This window comes from Dermacentor silvarum, chromosome 11, assembly GCF_013339745.2.
Source record: "Dermacentor silvarum isolate Dsil-2018 chromosome 11, BIME_Dsil_1.4, whole genome shotgun sequence".
Lineage (NCBI taxonomy): Eukaryota > Metazoa > Arthropoda > Arachnida > Ixodida > Ixodidae > Dermacentor > Dermacentor silvarum.
In genome coordinates this window covers 80,714,671-80,722,216 of record NC_051164.1, presented here as the reverse complement: position 1 = coordinate 80,722,216, position 7,546 = coordinate 80,714,671, and the positions used below count along the sequence as shown (strand labels likewise).

Sequence of the window (7,546 nt, the reverse complement as noted above, 5' to 3'; positions counted from 1 at the left end):
GCCATGCGGAGGGCCTGCGCGGTCGGTGTGGTTCGGTATGATTAGTTCCGCCAACAACGCCGGGCGCCCGTGCCCACGCCGACACCGACGCCGGATTTTCTGCCACACGGGGGCGTTAATGCTATCGCGTTAAGATGTTTTACGAGCACCACAATGCCATCTGCGGGTGGCCCACATCAAACATCAGTAGCTAGGTCCAGACAAATGCATTCACCACCATGACCAGGGACTCAGCTGGACTTCAACCGCGTACGGATAATGAACAAGAAGAAGGGGAACATAGGGGCCAGGTTGTCGTAAGTCACGTAGCTGCTCTTGTTTTCTCTCTCTCTCTCTCTCTCTATATATATATATATATATATATATATATTCCTAACTATCACACGCAATTAACAAAGAAAAAAGAACAGTAGCGTCCTCGCCAAAGGTGCATCAACGGATGTCACTGCATTACGAAGCCGAGGCCTACAGCATCGAGAGTCAATCTGTGACGCGAGTACCACTAAAAGCTACCACGCACCAGACAGTCTGGAAACGTGCGGTATCCTAATCCCAAGAGTCGACGCACCCATAGACGCCGAAGGGGAGGTTTCACGTGGAAGGAGAGTGGGGACGGCGTCAGAGGGTAATGCCTTGCCGATACTGGAGGCATGATCACCTGATGCTCCATTCCAGGAGCTTTCTTTCTTCCATTCTTTCTTTCTTTTTCCATGCGAACAAAACCACAGCCGAAGGCGAATCAGCCTGCTCTACCTAGAAAGGGAAATGGCTGCCTCGTTCGGCCATAGCACAATCGAAAAACACGCAATGCTAAACCGGCGTCGCTGCCAGACGCGTGGCGTGAGAACGTCGTAGCGTGGGAAACCAGAAGCGCTGTTGTCTGGGGATGGCGCGCGGGAGACAGCGTGCGATCGCGCGGACGGAAGTCGAGCCCGTCTGGTTCGCTCCGTTCAAGGTGCCCCCGAAAACAGCACCGACATAGGTGGTGACAACCTTTTGCTAGAGGTTCGTGGCTGAAGGCGAGGGCGAAGACGACGGAAGAGAAAGGCAAACGCAAACTTCACACGGAGGTCCCTTGTGACGAAAAAAAAAAAAAAAACATTGCCCAGTGAGAGAACAGGACATCATTTGGAATTTATGACGCTCGCGTTTGTTTTTTGGGCCTGTTTGTCCCCGCCTTTCAGTAGACACAATTACGATAAGAATATGTTACCGGCTAACCCCAATATGCCACATTGAAGGGACGTACATTTAAGAGAAAAACAGTTTGAGTTACATTAGTAAATATCCTCATCATCATCAGCCTATATTATATCAACCGCAGGATGAAGGCATCTCCCTGCGATCTCCAATTACCCCTGTCATTAGTAAATATATCCTTCTACAAATATACCAAACAAGCCACTGTTACCGTGAAAGATGTTTGATAACCCTCGAAAGACACAAAGGCGAGGGACACGTGGCGACTCCGCCGTGAATTTCCCGCACCACTTGGCAGTGACGTCATGGTTTTTGAGTGCGGCTGCTCAGGCCTAGTTAATTTTTTTCCTTCCCCCCCCCCCCCCCACCGGTAAAGGTGGACTACGTTGTAACAAGCCAAACACTGAATTTAACAAGGTTCGTTAATTTTTACTACGTCACAACGGTCCCGAAACGATAAATACATTAAAATCTGTGACGTTACACGACCGTGTACCAGCGCTGGGGTTTATAGGCACAAAATTCGAAAAATTGAAGATTGACCTTCATTTGTCTCTTTCAGAACTCAAGCTCTCGCCGCAGAATTAACTAAAAATATAGAAATGAAGAAGTAGTACTCGGCAAACCTCCCACAGTAAAAAACCTTTGCTTAAGCCGACATACCAAAGGAAAATCTGCTTGTGCGTTTGGATGTGCTTTGGTGACAAGCTTCTGAAAGCGTTGGAGGACTCCGGGGGTTATGATTGAGCAGCTGGCGCCATCTAGCAGAGCCTACGCTCAACTTTCAAAACTGATTACCGAGCAATGGACAGGTTCGCGAAAGGAAAGCGGCCAGCCGCAAGCCGTTATTTTCTTTTTTAATTTCATTCTGTAATTGAGATATGCTAATGGTTTTTGCACGGTAGTTGTGAGGGAAGCGGGAGTGACAAAAAATGCAGCTACATGCTTGACAATGTGCCTAAAACCGGCATGGTACTGCGGTTACTGTTACAATACTTGAATCAATTCCGAGGCGTTTTGAAAACAGCAGATCTTCTTGTGACCTGTCGTTTATCCACATTTCCCGACCAAAACTTTGATAAATCGTGTGATACACTGAGTTCCCTTTGTTGATTTGAGTTTTTCACTGAGTTGGGCTTTATGATTATACGAGTATGGCGAATAAAAAACACATAGTGAAATAGAAATTTTTTAAAGACTGATTTTCCGTAAATTGATCTATAACTGTGTATCATTTCTTTCAAGTGCTGTGTGCATAATTACATCAAAGTAGTGCAACAAAACAAAAAACACTCATGAAAATGTGTCACACACATATGAAAGCAAATTCTGATTGGGCATATGCTGTAGGTTTGAATAATATGTGTAAAGTGTTTTAGTAAAAAGTAGTTGGAAGATATATAGCTGTGTGTTTGCTCTCGGCGTTAACGTGTCATCACGTAAGCGGGATCACTTATTTTACTGTTTCTCAAATTTTTTTACATCCAGCAAACGTTTTTAAGCGGCTGGACAGGTGCTCTAATGTATGCTTGCTGTTAAATACATAATGTTTTCATATTTGACGTTCCCGTAGAGAAGTTTCACGTGGAGCCCAAATTCTGAAAGCTTGAGAGAACTCACCGAAGAAAACTCTTACCTGTTCTGCTGCTGTACGTTTTTTATGATTCTTAAGATGCAAGAAATTCGTTGAAGCTAAATTTTGTATGAACAGAATTTACTGGCGCCTGAAGGGGTTATATAACAAAAAGCTTACCGATCGACCGATCGACGCGTTCTTTTAAGTCCAGGTCAATCCTTTCTTTTTTCTTTTCTTTTCTTTTTTTTTTTTACAATTCACTACGAATTGCCAGCGACGGTACGTTAGTGTGATGTCTCAGATTTCAATTTACCTTTTCGTATTAGGGCCGCGTTAGGCTCGGTAAATGTTCCAAAACTTTGCCGAGTTCCATCTTTGGGTTCATTTAGCATGCCATGCAGGCAGTATTGAACCAGTCAACAATTAACCAGGCCCTGGCAGATGCCGTCAAAATCCATGACTTCCCGACGAGCTAGTTCGCGAACTTCACGACAGTGGCGCCACCTGTCCTTTTGTTCTTGCGTCTTTTCTGCATTACCAGGCCTCTGCTCTCAGTAAAAGTGGCTATCTTAGTATTGTAGCATTGTTTTTTGGTCCCCCACTAACACAGGTGAACTAGTCCTTTCTCTTTGGTGTTTTCGGAACGTTTTCCCAGACGCTCGGTGAGAAGCAGCACATGGGTGGCAGCCCCGTTCCTGCCTCGACGACAACAAGGCGCGCTGCGCCCTGCATGTCTCGCCGTGCCTGGCGCCGAAGGCCAGCGCCGTAAGGTGTGTGGTTTCGCTTTTCACTCGCGCCGGTCGTCGGGTTCGTATTGTGCGTGGCTGCTCTCCGTTTGCATGCGTGCGACCGATGGTGCGCCTGGTTGGTGGCTGCGATCGAGCTCAGTTCCACTTTCGACACGTCGTCGACGAGGCGGGAGAGTGACACCTCATCGCGCACCGAGACAGGGGCCTGCATTTTTTGCCAAAGGTACGTGGGTTGCGGTTCTTTAGTAAAACGCCGCGATATTAGAGAGCTTTAGATTAGGGGGACGCAAGCGTTGGGGCGCCCTAGCTCTTGGGGCCGTGGTACTGCGCAGGTACAGAGGGGGTCTGCACATGCGCAGTAGACCCGGCCCCAAGAGTTAGGGGGCCCCAACGCGTTCGTCCCCCTAATCGAAAACTCTCTATTTACTGTTGCGATAGCAGTTATTTGGACACTCCAGGCACATTCCCGCCGTCGCCGTCGCCGTGAGGTTCTGTATAAAGTCCATGGGCGATAAGATCGTCGCCGCGCGCCGTATGCTCAATGTGCGAGTGAAAGCTTACGAGAGTGAGCCGCGGATCGCGGTTCAATCTCGTGCACGCAAGGGCGGGAAACGGGAAGGCAGCGCGCTGTCTTTCAGTCGCGCGCAACGCTCCGGATGGAGGGCTGGGAGGGGAGGGGGAGGGTAGGGAAGGGGGAGGCCGCGTTCTGCGCCGCGTACGCCCACCCCAACGGATGTATCTTGAAATCCATCTGCGGCGGGGGCAGAGTCCTTCCGCCCTGCGCTGTTTTCGCGGCTTAGTTCGCGTTGGTGCGAACGGCGGGACGAAGGTCAATTCGCTCGCTGCTGCTGTCGCGCTTACATACTGAGTTTTGACAGCGCGTTTCCGCGGTCATCGAGTGAGATTCGTTCATGTTTACTTGTGCGCGCGTGACACCGTGCTTGTTAATTTAGTTCGTATACCTAGGTTTACAAGTTTATACGGGTGATAAGACTACTATCCTTACTTCGTACAGCTGTCCACTAGTTTGCTATCACAATAGGTGCTTTCCTTTTGGTCGAAACTGTCACTTTTTATGTGAACTGCGCGAGGCCAGTGACGTTCTTATAAACGCTGTTATCCTTCTGAGCTCCAGTAAGGTTTTCTTTTTTCCTCCACCGCCGGGTTCTTCCTCCTTGGTGTCTTAGTTTGTCGCCATTGTCATTGTCTGCTCTTCTAAAGTCGCTGCACTGCTCTCATGCTTCGGCGTTCAGGGACTCAAAGTTGTGGATGTCAATAAGTCGAACTGAGTTTAATTGCAGACAGACAGAGGTTACATTACGTGTATACAGTCAACAAAACAAGCGAGTGAGCATTGATGAATACGGCTGAGCAAAGTGTCTCGGGGCAGTCCGTCGCTCCCATGGGGCACTTGGGAAATCGGGTTCGTTGTCTCCGAAATCTCAGGTCTCACTGTCCGCTCAGCCACGCACTTTTGGAGCCCGAGCCCCGGGCCATGTGTCCCCACAACTCACACCAGTGGGGGAAGGGAGGGAGGGGCACTACTCAAACCACCTGAGCCGCCCCCGACCCAAACACTCCCCAAAAAAACTTCCTTCTCCAGAGTTCGATAGCGGCGCGCTGCGCGATTTATGATGCTCGCAAGAGCCAATGCGCAAGAGCCAATGCGCAAGAACCCCTTGCTGTTCCCTTCGCCGAACCGCTCCCGCCACCGCCTTCCCAAAGCAGGCTTTGGAGGTGTTCTCAGGAAGCGACTCGTGCGCGAGCCAACAGCACACCATTACAAGGCAACAAATCCACAAGCACAGTAAGAACCCCAGCGAAGACGACCGAGCCCGCATTTGAACTAAACGAAAGGAATGCATTCATGAGTTAACCAAAGCGAACATTCACAAGGACCTATATTTCAAAGTTCCTTTAATCATTTCCAAGATAACTCGGAGGCGATTAGGTAAAATGATTTTCTTTTTCACTTGAACATACTGTCACTCACGATAGGAATTTTTGCAGGAAAGGCAGAAGAGAGAAAATACAAAAATCCAGTGCCATTCCACTCTGTGAAGGTGGATCACCAGTGAAGCTGTGTATGTGGTGATTGACCGTTGGTCCGGTGAAATGTTCCAAGTTTGCCGGATCGGGGCCACATGAACGGTTCGCACTTCTTTCCGCCTCGCAGTTCTGGCGGGCAGCACGCTGACGCTTGGCGTCCGTGGCCCACTTATAGTCGGTGGTCTCCTTCCGCCGCCGCGTCCATGCCCTTTTCTGTTCACGCTGTCGTTCTCGGTAGGCACGCTGTTCTTTTTTAGATCGTAAAACACGTGGCCTACCCATCTCACAGTCAGAGCAGAACTGAGGAAAGGGGCCTACGTAGGGCATGACGTCAGGATATAGAAAGCACTTAGATTGGTAGGCACTAGTTTGAATACGCGGGGTGGCGTGTACACGTGTACGGTGCGAACGTAGACATGGCCGACGCGGGTCAAAGTGTAGTATCTGTTCTCATCGGCTTAATATCTGATATGGGTTGTATTTGGATCCAATATATGAAACTTATTTGTGCAAGTTGGCGGAGGACTTCAAGCCTGCGTCACCTCCGCCGTGGGTGGGCCCGGTATTGCACTTTCTTCGAAATCGGCCTATGTCAGACGAAAAAAAAAAAAAAAAGGAAACGAAGCACTACGATTGGTGGGTAGACCATGACGTTTTATTTTCTTTTTCAGCCCCTCCAATCGGGAGCGCAGGAGCGCCGCTGGCGCACAGGTGGTATGGGGAGCGGGGCAAATTTCTCTGTCGATACGACTCGATAGACGGAAGCAAACATTTTCACAACCTAGCCATATACAGCTTCGCTACAATAAGACACATACAGACAAAATACAGTTACAGGATACAGAATAAATCTAACAAGCAGGCTATAACTTTTAGAGCAGTATTGTATTTATATACAGTTAAGATAATGATTATGAAAGCATGAAGGTAATGCAACTAAACCAAACTAACGAGATGCCCGGAGGATATAAATCGACCAAGCAGACTAGATTTCTTAAATGCGATGTAAATATTATGTAATTTAGTAACGTTAAGGAAAACACGCAGTAAATGCAATTACAAAACTAACAAGATTCAGTAATCGAAGTAATTGTATATTATCCACAAAAACTGCTTGAAAATGCTGATGAATCGTCATATTATAAGCGCGCTACAATGTGCAACTATAGGAACACGAATCAGTAAACAAAATACTTGATATTTCCTTACCGGATATCTCGCTTGGTGTTTACTCCGGGTATCGAGACAGATACATGCGATAACTCTATGGAAGTGGATTGATTATGTGCATGCTATGCCGTCAGCTTTTGAGAAAATTTAACTCGATATAGCTTTATCTAAAACGCTGCGTCGTCACGGATGGTGAACATCACTCGCCAAGTGCGTTTCCAATAACGCGCGGCGACATGAAAATTCGGGATTCAGCGTGAACACGCCGACCCACACCACGAATTATGCATTTTCGTCGCTGTGTTTAAGCAGGGAAAAGTGGATTTTAATATAACAAACGTGAGGAGACGGTTACTTTGTCCACGTGCATTCAGGTGTTACTTTCCTCCGTCTATAATAGTGTTATCTAAACAAAAACCTAATTTAACCCAACCTAGCCTTACATAGCAGTAGCTAATAAGAACCCACACGAAAAGTGACTCTATTCCTGTGCTGTGTTTGGGCCTTACGGGGTTGTTCGAAACCCTATTAAAACACATACTAGCAGAAAAACTAGATTGAGATTTCGACGCTTGTAAGCGGCACAAATTGCATGTGGTCTGCTGCGTGTGCGACCCGTTTATATGCGGCCTTTTTATATGTGACTCATGCATATGCGACCCATCCTTTTAACAGTGACATATGCACTGCGTCATGATCAGAGCCGACTTTCTTTCCATGCAATAGACTAAGATATATATGGTGATAAAAACCTAGCCATAGAGTAAAACCGACGATGCAATTTGCAGAAGTTCACCGCCGT

At 47.6% G+C, this 7,546-nt stretch overlaps 1 pseudogene; it reads left to right on the top strand.

Moving 5' to 3' along the window:
• The first annotated feature begins 5,990 nt into the window (after window positions 1-5,990).
• Window positions 5,991-6,170, top strand: LOC119434190 (U2 spliceosomal RNA; annotated as a pseudogene).
• The last annotated feature ends 1,376 nt before the right edge of the window (window positions 6,171-7,546 follow it).